Source organism: Chinchilla lanigera, unplaced genomic scaffold, assembly GCF_000276665.1.
Source record: "Chinchilla lanigera isolate Chin_1 unplaced genomic scaffold, ChiLan1.0 scaffold00141, whole genome shotgun sequence".
NCBI classification, from domain to species: Eukaryota; Metazoa; Chordata; class Mammalia; order Rodentia; family Chinchillidae; genus Chinchilla; species Chinchilla lanigera.
This window is the reverse complement of record NW_004955542.1, coordinates 254,378-268,584: the sequence shown is the minus strand read 5'-3', so window position 1 is coordinate 268,584 and position 14,207 is coordinate 254,378. Positions and strand designations below refer to the sequence as shown.

At 46.7% G+C, this 14,207-nt stretch overlaps 1 protein-coding gene across 1 annotated transcript in view; it reads right to left on the bottom strand.

Moving 5' to 3' along the window:
* The window catches only part of Stk25 (serine/threonine kinase 25), a 10,918-nt gene extending 10,739 nt beyond the window's left edge, over window positions 1-179 (bottom strand). Inside the window, exon 1 of the mRNA XM_005411127.2 lies at window positions 26-179. The gene's annotated coding sequence lies outside the window, so the exon portion shown is untranslated. The remainder of the gene's footprint in view (window positions 1-25) is intronic.
* Window positions 180-14,207: the final 14,028 nt, after the last annotated feature.

Here is a 14,207-nt window from a genome sequence, read left to right as displayed (position 1 = left end):
GCCCGGCCCGCCGCGGCGCGCCCACCTCCGGGCGGCTCCATCCCCGCCTTCCGGCCCGCTCCGCAACGCCAGCGAGGATCCCACCCGCAGCCTGGGTCAACCGGAACGCCCGGGCCTCCCAACCAGAGAAGCAGCGTCGTGGCGGGCGCGTGGCTCTCTGGGACTCGGAGTCCGCAGCCGATGGACTACAGCTCCCGGCAGGCCTCGCGGCGGGGCGCAGGCGCAACACGGGCCCGGCGGGCGCTGGACCTCGGGTCCAATAGGGCCGCGAGGCGGGCCGGGCAGAGGGGGACTGCAAGTGCGTCCTGGGCGCCCTGGGACTCCAGTCGGCTCCTGAAAGGCTGGGGGCCAGCCAGGTCAGGCCTCGCGGAGGGGCGGGGGCGCACGCGTAGTCGCCGCGGAGCGCCTTTCCTCCTCTGCTCCTCGGAGCCCGCCGGTCAGGGTCGCTCCCTGCGTCCCGGCCGGACCTTCGCGCGACTCCCAGCCTTCGCGGAGCTTCGCAGGCTCTACAGAAGTCGCGCAGCACGGGCCCTGCTCGGGCGAGTGCTTCGCTTCTCGCCTCAGTTTCCCTGTAAAGGCGTGGTCGTGGGTCCAGGACCGGGCCTGCCATTGAGACTCAGGGCGACCCCTAGGTCGGTTCCTGCAGGAGGCAAGGCCGAGGGAGGTGCGAGTCCGACCCTGCGCGGAAGTTTGAGCCCCACACGAGGTCGCTGTCCCCGGCGCGAGCCACACAGGAGAGGGGCGAGACTGGGGGCTGCGGGCCCGGCTCCGCGTATCCGCGAGGAGACCCCTTCCCTCCTCCGAGTGCTCCGGCCTTCCTCTGCGCGTGGTGTATTTTCCCAGGGGCCACTATGGGGGGACCTCTCTGGCTGTGATCCATGGTGGCCCCTTGCGCCGTTGGCTCTCCACCTCGTCCACCCTAATAATTTTGTTGGCTTGGTGGTTGGGAAATTTTTTCATCTTTTTTTTTTTTTTTGGTTTGGTTTGGTTTTGCGGTTCTGAGGATTGAACCCAGGGCTTTCAAACTAAGCAATAACTCAGGCCCTTTTTTTTTGAGGCAGTGTCCAGCTAAATTGCCCGGGCTGAGAACCCCATGCCTCAGCCTCCCAGCATGCTGGGATTACAAGTATACACTGCCACACCGTGCTATTTTGGTGGTCTTTTTGTGGTCTTTTTGTTTTTTTTTCAGACAGGATCTTGTTAAATGATTAAAGCTGGCCTTGAACAAGATACGTAGCCCAGCTGGCCTGAGATCCTCCACTTCAGCCTCCTGAGTGCTGAGATTTCAGCCCTGTGCCACATGCCCAACTTAAATTTTTGTTGGTTTGGTTTTGTTTTTTGAAATAAGACCTCTTGTTGTGTAGTTTAGACTACCCCTAACTTACTAGGTAGCCCAGGCTGGCCTTGATCCTCCAGCCTCAGCCTCCTGAGTGCTGGGATTATAAGATGTGCCACCATGCCCAGGCAATAATTCTATTTTTAATCTTAGTTTTTCTATGGCTTCTCTTTAGGAATATGAAGATAGTACTTTCCTTGTTGATCGATAAGATTGATAAAGTGTATGAAGGGCCTGACCCTTCTCAGGTACTCAGAAAATTGCTGTTTTTATGGTTGGCACAGACCAATGGTGGACTGCTAGAGGAGACAGCAGTCCCCCACATTCTGGGGCTCTGTACTAGCTGCCCTGGATAGGGGCCCCAGGTTCAGTCACTTGGATGCTTCAGGTGTCCTCCAAGGCAGGCGGAGCAGTTAGCCACACTTAACTCACAAAGGACACATTTAGAGAACGTGGGGTGCACCCAAGGCCACAGAACATAGCATAGCGAGGCTCTATGCACCCACTGAGCCCTGGGGCATACTCTATTGCAGGACATCCTGGTGATGGCCACATGCCCAGAGGTGATACTCAAAAGTAGTAGCAGAAGCTGGAGTCAGGGTTTGCCCATCAGAGCACTGCATGTCACAGGCTACCTGCCGTTTGGCAGGAAATAAAGCCCAGAGAGATATGCAGTCCACTGGTACGGCCTGGCTCAGGATCTAGGCTTCATTCAGGCCTGAGATGGTGGCTTGAGCCCTTGGGATTGTTCTACAGAGGGAAGGGTGGGTGCTCAGGGCTGAGCTAGGACCACAAATGTCTACAGGCAAAGCTTGACGGGAACAGGAGAGGAAGCCTCCAGGTCCCTTGCTGAGGAGGGCAGGAAGATCATCCAGAGGTTGAGGCCAGCCTGGGCTACATAGTGAGTTCAAGTCTAGCCTAAACAACATAGCAAGACCCTGTCTCAAAAAAACCAAAAAGTTATTTGTAAGTGGGTATTGGAATGCTCACTGCTGGAGAAGTCACCCTGGAAAATCTACTTAGAGACCACAAGCTCTGAGGAGTCACAGCTGACCATATGAGAACCGTGAAAGGGGGTGCACTGTACTTAGTGCCAGTGCCCATGCCAGATGCCTGTGTGACAGCTGGAGGCCAGCCCAGGTGGGCTGTGGATGGCCCTGGCCCCAGCTGACACCTGATTGAAGCTATGTGAAGACCTCTTGGGTAAATTTGGCCACCCTGTGAGCTAGGAAAGATGATGGGGACTTATTTTAAGGGAAAAAAATGAGTGAGAAGATAAAGGTAAGGAAATCACTCTAGTGATCAAGGAATTCCAGAGGGGAAGAAAGTTCTTTTTTTGGGGGGGGGGAGAAAGTTCTGAGAGCAGAATGCTACCCAGAGTTGGAAGTTGTCACCTTGGGGTGGAAGGTGGCACTGAGCACCCCACACCACGAATAGCAAAGAACTCACAGCGGTGACATGCCAGGAGGGGAGGGATCCATGAGAGAACCTGAAAGCATCCGAGGAGGAAAACACAAAGATGTACGCAAGGAGCTGGGTGTGGTGGTGCATGCCTGTAATCCCAGCACTCAGAGGTTGTGCAGGAGGATCACAAATTCCAGCCCAGCCTGAGCAACTTGGCAAGACCTTGTTTTAAAGAATAAAAAGGGCTTGGGATGTATCTCAGTGTGAAGGCCATGGGTTCGCTTCCCAGTACAGGAGGGAGGAAGGGAGGTTGGAAGGAAGGGGTCTGCAAGCCTGGAGAATCAGGGTGTTGCCTCTCATTGGCATTGGAGGACCAGACGAGACACATTCAACCCTGAGAGGTGATAAGACCATCAACCCAGCATGTTTGCCAAGCACAAGAATCCAGTGCAGATGTGTTCAGATTTGTAGTACTCAGGAAAATAAGACATTTACAAAGACATCTGTTCACATCCAAACTTCCATTGCTTACAACACCACCATATATTTTGCTCATGAATCTGCAGCTGGACAGATGCTGATGTGGATGGCACACCAGAGGCTGTGCTCCAAGGTGACCCCAGTGCTCCAGTTGCCTCTAGTGCTGGCTAAAGGTGGGCAACCAGCTAGGGCAGGAGACCATGGCCTCCAGGGCTATCCTAGCTGCTGAGCAACCTTGGTTGGCATGGTAGTACAGAAGGGGCAGGCAGGTCTGTTATAACAAGACACCATGAACTGGGTGGTTTTAGCAAAAGAGAACTTTATCAAAAGAAAAACTATTTCCTAGTTTTGGAATTTGGAGAGTCAAGGTCAAAAGCAGTGATGGTGAACCTCTTTGTGCTTTCAGTGATAACAGCTAGCTGTTGCATGTGAGCCACAGGCTCCCTACCACTGGTGAAGATCAGTTCAGCTCCCGGCAGGGAGGGATCATCCCTGCAGCCGGCTGCTTCCTACTGCAGAGAGAGGGTGAGCTCTCTGGTGTCTCTTCTGCTAGAGCTTCAGCATATGAAGTCAGGAGGGAAGGGCACAAGCCAGTCCAGAGCACAAGGTTCCAAGGGCTTCATCTTGATAGAAGAGGCCAGAGACAGGTGACCTAAAGACCTATCCTTGTGAGTAACAACTGCTCTGCCATCGTCACAGGCTCACCCAGATTTAAGGGGAGAGAGTATTGAAATCACACTATGAGAAGAATGCAAAGCATGGGAGGTAATTTATGCATTTGTTTGTGGGTTGGGGATTGAACCCAGGGCTGGTGCATGTTAGGCAGGCCCTGTACCACTGAGCCATACCTCAGCCCGGGAGACTGTGTGGTTTAACTACTTAAAAGACACTATCACAAAGAGGAAATCACATAATAGGTTCCGCAGGCTTAGGAGTGAATAATGTCTTAGTCATAACCATGTAAACACTATGTTGACTTTCAACGTATAGAATTATTCTACAGTAGGCTAATATTTACATGTGGTCCTAGAATAGAATGTAAAGATTTTCAATCTTAACTATTTTTTTTTAAGCCACCTTAGACTAAACAGTTTTCAAATAATACTTTTTTCCATACTGGTGATTAGACCCAGAAGTAAGCTCTGTACATAAGCTACATTCCCAGTCTTTCCTTTTAAATTTTTCAGACTTTATGAGCATATGTTTGCAGTATATAAGAACCACATCTAGGGGGACTGATGCACGTACAGAACACATTGTTTTTGTTTTTTTTTGCTTCCCCTTCTCTTCTCCCTTCCTTCCTTTTTCCATCTACTGGTCCCATTCCCTTTTACAAAAAATCTGTCTCCCTGTTTTCTCTTCAGTCTCTGTCTCTGTCTCTTTTTCCCTTTTTTTTTTTTTTTTTTGGAGACAAGTTCTCACTAAGTAGTACAGGGTGGCCTTGAACTCACTATGTAGTCCAGGCTGGGCTCAAACTTATAGTAATCCTCCTGCGTCAGCCTCCTGAATGCCAGGATTACAAATATGCACCTCCAAACCAGCCTCTATCTTTAATTTTTGCTCCTTATTTATACTTTGGGTTTCTCATCTGAGAGAAGTCATGTAGTATTAAGCTTGTGTGTCTGATTTACTTCAGTTAACATATATATATATAGATATATATATTGTTGTTGTTGTTGGTCTTTTTTCAGACAGGGTCTTGCTTTCAGTTTAGGCTGGCCTTGAACTCACTTTGTAGCCCAGGTTGGGCTAGAACTTGCAATGATCCTCCTGCTTCAGCCTACCAAGTGCTCGGACTACAGGCATACGCCACCACACCTAGCCTTTCAGTTAATGTTATGGTCTCATGGTGCATCCATTTTCCTACAAATGACTCAGAAGTATTCATCTTTATAGCAGTATAGTACTCCACTGTGTATAAATACCACATTTTCTTTATCCATTCATTTGCTGATGGATATAGAGACTGCTTCCAAGTTGTGCTTCTGTAAACATGGGTATACATGTATCATTGTAATATGATGTCTTTCACTCTTTCAGGAAGATACCCAGAAGGGGACTAGCTGGATCAAATGGAATTTCTATTTTTAGCTTTTTGAGGAATCTCAATACTGATTTCCATAGTAGTTGTACTAGTTTACATTCCTATCAACAGTATGTAAGGGTTCCTTTTTCCTTGCAGCCTCCATTTGTTATTTGATGTCTTGACAGTAGTTGTTCTTTCTGGAATGAGATGGAATCTCAGTGTTGTTTTAATTTACATTTCTCAAATGGTCAGCAATATTGAGCATTTTTTATGTATTTATTGGCCATTTGCACTCCTGAGAAATGTCTATTCATTTCAGTTGGCCATTTTTTACTGGGTCTTTTATTTTGAGAGGGTCTAATGTTTTGAATTCTTTATATAGTCTAGATATTAGTCCTCTGTCCAAGGTATAGCTGGAAAAATTTGTTTTCTATTCTGTAGGTTGTTTTTTCACCCTGGTGTTTATTCTGCTGGCTATTCACTTACTCTGTTTTGTGTTGGTATAACAAAATACCTGACATGATGCAATTTATAAAGAAAATGATTTCTCATAGATCTGGAGGCTGGGAAGTAAAATGTCAAGGTTCTAACATTTGTTGAGGGCCAGGGATACAGCTCAGTGGCACAAGCGCCTGCCTGGCAAGCGCAAGGTCCTGAGTTTGACTCCTGGTACCAAAAAAAAAAAAGAAACCAAACGTTTGTTGAGGGCCTCCTTGCAGTATTGTCAAGTGGAGGAAGGCATCACATGGAGGGAGCGCGTGCCAAATAGCCCCCTCGTGCTCTGCCAGCACTAGTTCATTCACCAGGGCAGATCCTTCATGGCCAACAGCTCTCAAAGGTTTTACCTCTTAATACTATTACTGTGGCAGTTAGACTTCATCGTAAGTGTGGAGGGGATAAACATTCAAATCATAGTAACTGTGGTTTACTCCTGGGCTATCTTCTGTTCATTGGTGTGTGTCTGCTTTCACACCATTGTGATTACTGTACCTTTGTGATATTGTCATCAGTCAATTGAGAGTATTTTTGCTCAGTTTGGATAGAAACCACAAACTGGCGAAGTGCAGCTATGTTAGTGGCTCTGGGATATGTGCAGCTATGTTAGTGGCTTTTATTTGAGTGACAGTGGCTCACAGTGTTATAGCTCTTGCTCTGAGTGGCAAGGGTCTTGACACCCCGTGTTACAGCTCTTAGCCAGCTCTGTGGCTCCCAGCCTCCTCATCAGCTCTCATAGTCTCTTTCGCAGCTGTCTGGAGCCCTTCCAGCAGCTTCCACTGCTTCTCTGGGGCTCTCTGCAGGTCACTGTAGGTCTCCATCGGCTGCCACTGGTTGACGCAAGTTGATGCTAGCTGCTGCTCTCAGTCACTGCTGGTCTCTTTAGCCACTTGTTGCTGGGCTCTGCCACTGGTCTCTGCCACTGGTCCCTGAAACTCTTCCAGGCTAGCAGTCCATGGCGTTAACAGCTTTTATTAATGTGACCAGCTCAGCCCACGCTGCCTGAGGTAAAAACCACAAATCAGCAACAAGACCACCCAAGCAAGGCCTTTATTAGAACCTGAGCCGTAGAACATGGGCTAATACTCAAGAGGGAGCCCTATGCTAAGGAGTGTGAAGGTGTTCCGCCTAAATAGACCACCAGTGGACCCACACGTGTAGTTTTGTACATTTCCTGAGCCTATTTAAGGACTTTGACGGCAAAGAAGTCTGATGGCAGAGTCATCCAGGATCATCTATTTCCAAGCCTGCTGCAGCCACAAGGTAGATATCTCCTAGCATGGCTACAGGGCGCCTAGGACAGTCGCAGCTGTTGTGACAGTTCAGCTCAACTCTGGGAGAAGCAGCTGCTTGATTGACAGCTCCCAAGTTTCTGAGAACACGGTGGAGTTGAAGTCATGGCTGCTGCTGCTGCTGCTGCTGCTGCTGCTTCTCAGGAGTCTTTAGGAAGGCCAGCCATGTTGATCATGGCCACTTGAGGGATAGAGATTCAGGATACCAGCAGTGGGGCCCATCCCTCCTGGATCTTTGCTGTCAGGCTTGTTTTTCAACTTCCTCCTCAGAGAGGTGGCGAGAGCACCTGAGTGGCCCAAACCAGGGAGAGGCATCATGACCAGCAGGTGAGCCTGGTTTCTGTTAGCAGGGCCTGAAGGGTAGCACCACAGTAACTCCAGGGATGTCAGAAAGACCCTGGAGCCAGTCCCTCAGGCCACCTCTAGGGAAGTGAAGAAGGGTGTGTGGCTGTTTGCAAGGTCATGCCCTCTTCTGGCTGTAAGGGGGGAAAGGGAAGTGTCAGGCTTCCTTTCTTTTCTATCCCAAGATGGCTTGAAATTAGGAAATATAATGTCTCCAGCTTCTAGCTTTCTTTCTTTTTTTTCCCTTTTACAGATTCCAGATTCTTGCTATGTGGTTCGGGCTGACTTCAAACTCACTATGTAGCCGAGGCTGGCCTTGAGCTCATAGAAATCTTCCTGCCTCTGCCTTTCCAGTGCTGGCATTACAGGAATGTATCACCATCCCTCCCTTCTTTCTCAAAACTGCTGTATTGGTTAGTTTTCTTTGTGCTAGAACAAAATCCTTGATACCTGCCACTCAGAGGAGAAGAGGTCTGTTTTGGCTCACAGTTTCAGAGGTTTCCTTCCTTGGCTGGCTGGCTTGAAGTAAGGAATGTGTCGTGGTAGAAGGATGGGCTAGAGCAGAGTTTCTTACTTCATGAGAGCTGGGAAGCAGAGCAGGTTGGAAAGTGTAATGGAGAGGCAGTGGCTAGGAATCAGATATAATCCCCAGGGTCATGTCCCCATTATCTACTCAGACACACCCAGAAGTATGCTTACTTACTTTCTTCTCCTTGAGGCTCAATTCCTGACACCCACAATTTAAGGGAAGAAAGGTTTATTTTGGCTCACAGTTTGTAGAAGTTTCAGTCCATAGTTGGCTGGATCCAAAGTAGAACAGCATGGTGGGAAGGCCCGGACAGAGAGAAGCTGCTCACTTCATGGCCTCTAGGACCCAGGAAAGAGATATAATTCCAGGCCAGGCCCAGTGACCCACCTCTTCCACACAGGCCCCACCTCCCGACCGCTGTGCCACCCTCAAATCCAGTCCTCCTCCTTGGAGCACAAGAGATTTTGGAGGAACATCTAGATGTAAAACCACAACATGAAGATAAAAACAAACTCATAACGTGCTTTCCTAGTTTGCAGGCACATCCAAATCCAGTTGACAATCATGATGAAAGGTCACAGTCTACAACTTGTCAACTGGAGAGTTGTTTGGTTGAGATCTAGAATGTCCCCCAAAAGCCTCATGTGTTCAGAGGTGGGGCTGTTGGTAGGTGACTGGATTACGGGGCTGCCATAGCAGATTTGCTACTAGGAGGTGGGACCTGACTCAAGGCTGGTCACTGGGGTGTAAACTGGAAGCGGGTGTCTTCCTTCCAGACGCCTTCCTTCTCTGTCTGGTTCCTAGCCACCACGAGGTGAACAGCTTTTCATCTGCCATGTTTGTTTTGTTGTTTTGTTTTGTTTTGTTTTGTTTTGTTTGAGACAGGGTCTCACTCTGTAGTTTAGGCTGGCCTTGAAATCACTGTGTAGCCCAGGATAGCTTTGAACTCACAGTGATCCTCCTGCCTCAGCATCCCAAGTGCTGGAATTACAGATGTGCATCACCACGCCTAGCTCATCTGCCATGTTTTTGGCCATGCCATTGCTGCATTGAAGCCAGCCAACCATGGGCTGAGACCTCTGAAATGGTGACCCAAAATAAACCCCTCCTCCTCTGTTAAATTGTGGGTTATGAGTATTTTGTTTGAAAGACAAGTATGTGACTAAGACAACAGCCAAGCACATTTCCTTAAACCACAGATAATCTCACAATTCCACCTAACATGATACAGCTATCTTGTGTACAACCAAAAATGCAATAATCCCTTCCCCAAAGACTCAACAGTTTTAGCATTGCTCAGAAGTCCAGTGAAGTTTCAGAAGTCTTCTGAAACTAAAGGCAAACTCTTACCTCTGAAAAATTAGAAAAGTAAATTCTTTATTCCCAACACACAATAGCATGCAGTAAACATTCTCATTCCAAAAGGAAAGACTAGAGGAATAGAAAAGAAAAGAACCCCCCCAAAAAAGGATTGAAACCCAGTAGGGCAAACAGTAAATCCTGGTTCCATATCCAGAGTCCAGGCACATGGTGGTGACGTGTGTGTTCTAGAGGGCGTGGAGGCCCCAGCCCTATGGCTTTGCTGGTTGTAGCCTGTGGGACTCGGTGGCCTGTCAGTGTTCCCCGAGAGAAAAGGGCGAGAGGATTTAGAAAATAAAGAAAAGAGAAGATAGCCGGGGTGAGGTGGAGTTACCTCTTGCCTGATGAGCAAGAGGACTCCCCCAAAACAGTAGAGCGTTTATTTATCCCCTGGAGAGCTCCCTTAGCTTTTTGTCTCGCTGCCCAGCAACCAGTTAACAAGCTACAAAGGCTTGTTTACTCCAAGGGGCTTGTTTACTCCGAGGGGCTTGTTTACTCTGAGGAGCTCCCGAGTTCTCAGGCTGGCTTCATCATGCAGGTGTAATTATTTTCCAGCTTAAGCGGCTCCCAACAGTGGCCCATATTGCTGCTCTCTTAGGCTAGCTCCACTTGTGGCCTGTGGCCTTCCTTGGCAGATGTTCCACATTCCTGGCACCTCCAAATTCCTGGGGTCCCACTACAGCTTTGGCTTCATTCCCATAGCTTTATGTACTGTGCTATCAGTGGCTTCTTGCCCATCCTCCAAAGTCTTCCTTTGAAATCTGAATGAAAGCTTCCCTGGCCCCACAAATCTTGCATTCTGCATGCCTGAAAATAGCATTACATGGATGATGCTAAGGTCTGCCACCAGTTTGGCTAGTAGCCAGGACCCCTTGGACTGTGGAAGCAGTGGCCTCTGAGTGCCTAGATGGCTGAGCATGAAGAAATGAATACCAGGAAGCTAATTCCCCGGATGCCTCTTCTCCAACAAGGAATCCAGAAGTTCTCTTTTCAAATGAAAAGTTTATACTTTTGTATCCTTGAGCCTGTGATGGGTGAGGTCTTGCTGGTAACTTAGATGCCCTCAAAGCATCTTTCTTCTTGTCCCTTTTCAAAATACTTAATTTATTTTTAATGGTACTAATTTTTTAAGCAACCATGCCTTCTTAGGCCACAAATTTACACATGGTCTTTTTTGAGTCAAACTTGAAGTTTTTCAAATCAGTCTGCTCTGTTTTTTGTTCCTACTTTTTTTGGTAGTACTAGAGGTTAAAGCACAGAGCTACATCTCCAGATTTTTTTTTTCTTTTTCATTTTGAGACAATAGTCTTGCCAAATTACTGAGTTGTGTACACTGGGCTCAAACTTCTGATCCTCCTGCCTTAGCCTCAGAGTGCTAGGATTACAGGCGTGCACTACCATGCCCATCCCATTTGCTCCTAATTCTTACTGTAAGTCTGGCTAAAAGCAGCCAGCAGTAGCCATGCCAAAACCTGAGTGTTGGGCTGCCACAAAATTTCCTTTGCCAAATCAATTAATTCCCATCATTAAATTTAGCCTCATGCAAAATCTCATGACATAGACAAAATTCTTTGTTTTTTTTCCAGAATGTAACATGCATGGTCCTTAGTCAAATTCCGGTAGTATTCTTGTACCCAAATGAAATCCCACAAGTCTGGCCCTTGCTGTCCACATTCCTATCAGCTTTCTGGTCTGAGCTTTATCCAGAATAACCCATCAGGATCTGCTTCTAGCATTCTAGGTCTTTTCTCTCTCTTTTTTTTGAGACAGGGTCTCTTTATGCAGTTCAGGCTGGCCTCTAACTGACAGTGATTCTCCTGCCACAGTTTCCTGAGTGCTGAGATTACAATGTGCGCCATTATGCCCCGTGCTCATTCTAGATCTTCTTTAGCCTGAACTGCAACCATTCCAAACTCATCCCACAGACGAGTTCCAAAGGCATCTAAACCACAGTCAATTATAATCACAGCAATAATTCTACATCTCTGGTACCCGATTTTTGTATTAGTCAATTTCCTTGTTGTTGAGACAAAATCTTTGACACATGAAATATGAAATAGGTGAGGTTTAACTTGGCTCGTGGTTTAAGAGATTTCAGTCTATTCTTGGCTGGCTCCAAGGCAAGAACATGGCAAAAGAGCAGGGCAGAGGAAAATTTGTTCGTTGATTTGTTTGTTTCTTTCCTTTTTTGGGCTAGCCTCAAACTTGCAGTGATCAACCTGCCTCAGCCTCCCAAGTGCTGGCATTACAAGAAGAGCAAAGTTTCTCACCTTATTGCAGCCAGAAAGCAGAATAGGTTGATAAGTGCACAGAAAGGAAAGTGGGAGGAACCAGACATAGTCTCCATGGGAGCATGACCCAGACACACGCAGAAGCACGCCTCACTCTCTGCTGGGCGTCTCCTCATCCAGCCAAGTTGATAATCCTGATTAATGGTAACAACTGCCTTAGCTATTTAGGGTTTTATTGGGGGAGGGGTTGTGGTTCTATATTAACTTCAGGGTTTGTTTTCCATTTCTGTGAAAAACAGTATTAGAATTTTGATAGGAGTTGCATTGAATCTATTATGGACTGTCTTGTTTCCTTTTTAGTAATATCTGTAATAGAGAAAATAACCTATGTAGAGATTATAAAAGTTAGAAAGTAAGAAAAGGTACTCCATTTTATTTTTGTAGAAAGGGTGGCCCACTGGCCCTCCTCTGTGTACCTAAACACACACAGATATACCCACAATAGAAAGGCTGAGGCCTGCCCATTCTGTATAACAGCAGTCCAGCTTCTGCCCTGATGAATTGGGCCCGTACCACATGGAGGGAATGTATCACTATGCATGAACACTTGGCGCATTTCCTAGCCTTTGCTGCACTGTGATTTCACATACACAGAGGACACTTCCTGGAAGGGAATTGATTGGATGAGTACAATGGTTTAAGTGAAATGTGAGATTGTCCTCTGTAGAGCTCGCCTTCCTGATGGTAACTGATGTGAGACTGGCTGTCTCCCCATGCCTGAGTGAATCAAATCCAGCTTACATTCATGGAACAAGTTCTAAGTGCTTCCACACTGGGGCTCATGTCACCCTCCTGAACCCGGCAGGAGGGCTTATTATGACCTGAGGCAGCTGCAGAGCCTGCCCAGCATGTTCAAAGCCACCTTCTGGGCAGGGTGAAGCTGGGGTTGGACCCTGGGAAGGTGGCTGCAGATAGTGTCCAAACTACTGTCTCAGGCTGCCTTTCCATTATCAAATTGTTCTTTGTTAATCTGCTGTGCTTCTAAACATTCTGTTATTGTGGTTTTTAAAAATCATATAATCATACATACTTTTGTTTGTATGTCTAAAAGATGAAGACTTTTGAAATGGAAGTGTGATACCTTTATCACATTATTAAAAATTAACAAGAGGGCTCCAGTTCTAGGAAACAAGGGGTGGGCAAAGTCCATCTGCCTTCCCATGGACTGCAGCCATAAAGGCCGCACAGAGGCCTAGCATAGACCTTGAGCACTTGGAGAAGGAACTGCAGCAGGTGGGTGAAGAAAGCACCACTGGATTGGCCCTGAGGCACCACTGTTCATTGTCTGGTATCTCCTAGTCTGGACAAGCTATAATAAATGCAGACAAGCTGGTTCCAACATTTATTTTGGAAAAGTGAAGAAACTAGGACAGCCTAAACAGTTTGAAAAAAGTAAAATGAAGTTAGAAGAATCACATGCCCTAATTTTAAGGCTTCTATAAACAAGGAGATATACATCTAGGTCATTTGAACAATAGAATCCAGAAATAGAACCACTGAAAGATGGCTGGTTTTTGACAAAAGCGCAAAAGCAAATCGATAGAGAAAGGGTAGTCTTTTCAACAAAGGACACTGAAACAATTGGATATCGGTATACAAGAGAGGGAGCCAACTTGACCACATGCCTTTGCAAAAATTAATACAAAATGGGTCATAGGTGTAAATGTAAAATATAAAACTATAAGAAATTGGATGAAAACATCTAAAATCCTTGTGACATGGGAAAAGAGCTCTTAGACCTAATGCCAAAAGCACAAGCCATAGGAGAGTAACACAGGATTGGGCGTGGTGATGTAATCCTAGCATTCATGAGGCTGAGGCTGAAGGAGTGCTATGAGTTTGAGGTTAACCTGGACTACATAGTGAGTTCAAGGCCAGCCTGGACTACGTGCGTAGCAAGACCTTGTTTCAAACTGTCCCACCCCACCCCCACACTAAAAAGAAAAGTACCAGAGAAATCTACATGACTTAGGATTTGGTGATGGTGGTTTAAACAGTATGGCACCAGCCGGGCGTTCTGGCATCTGTAATCTCAGCACTCGGGAGGCTGAGGCAGGAGGATCGTTGTGAGTTCGAGACCAGCCTGGGCTACAAAGTGAGCTCAAGGCCAGCCTGAACTGCATAGGGAGACCCCGTCTCAAAAAGACAAAAACAAAATAAAACAAAACAAAAAACAACAGTATGGCACCAGAAATATAGGCAACAAAAGAAAAAGTACAGGTAAATTGGATTTGGTCAAAATTGCCAAGGATATAGCTCAGAAGCACAGTGCCTGCCTGGCAAGTGCAAGGTCCTGAGTTCGAATTCCCAGTACAAAAAAAAAAAAAAAAATTAAAAAAAAAGCACTATCAAGAGAATAAAAAGAAAACCCACAGAATGGGAGGAAATATTTGCAAATTATATATCTGGTAAGATTTCAATATCTAGGATATATAAAGAACTCCTACAGGGCTGGGAATTTAGCTCAGTGGCACAGCGCCTGCCTGGCAAGCGCAAGGTTGTGAGTTCAATTGCTGGTACTGGGAAAAAAAAAAAAAAAAGAACTCCTACAACTCATCAATAAGAAAATGAACAGTCTAAATTTAAAATCGTTCAAGGATTTGATTTTTTGTTTTTGTTTTTTTTTTTGTTTTTCTCCGGTGCCGGGAACGGA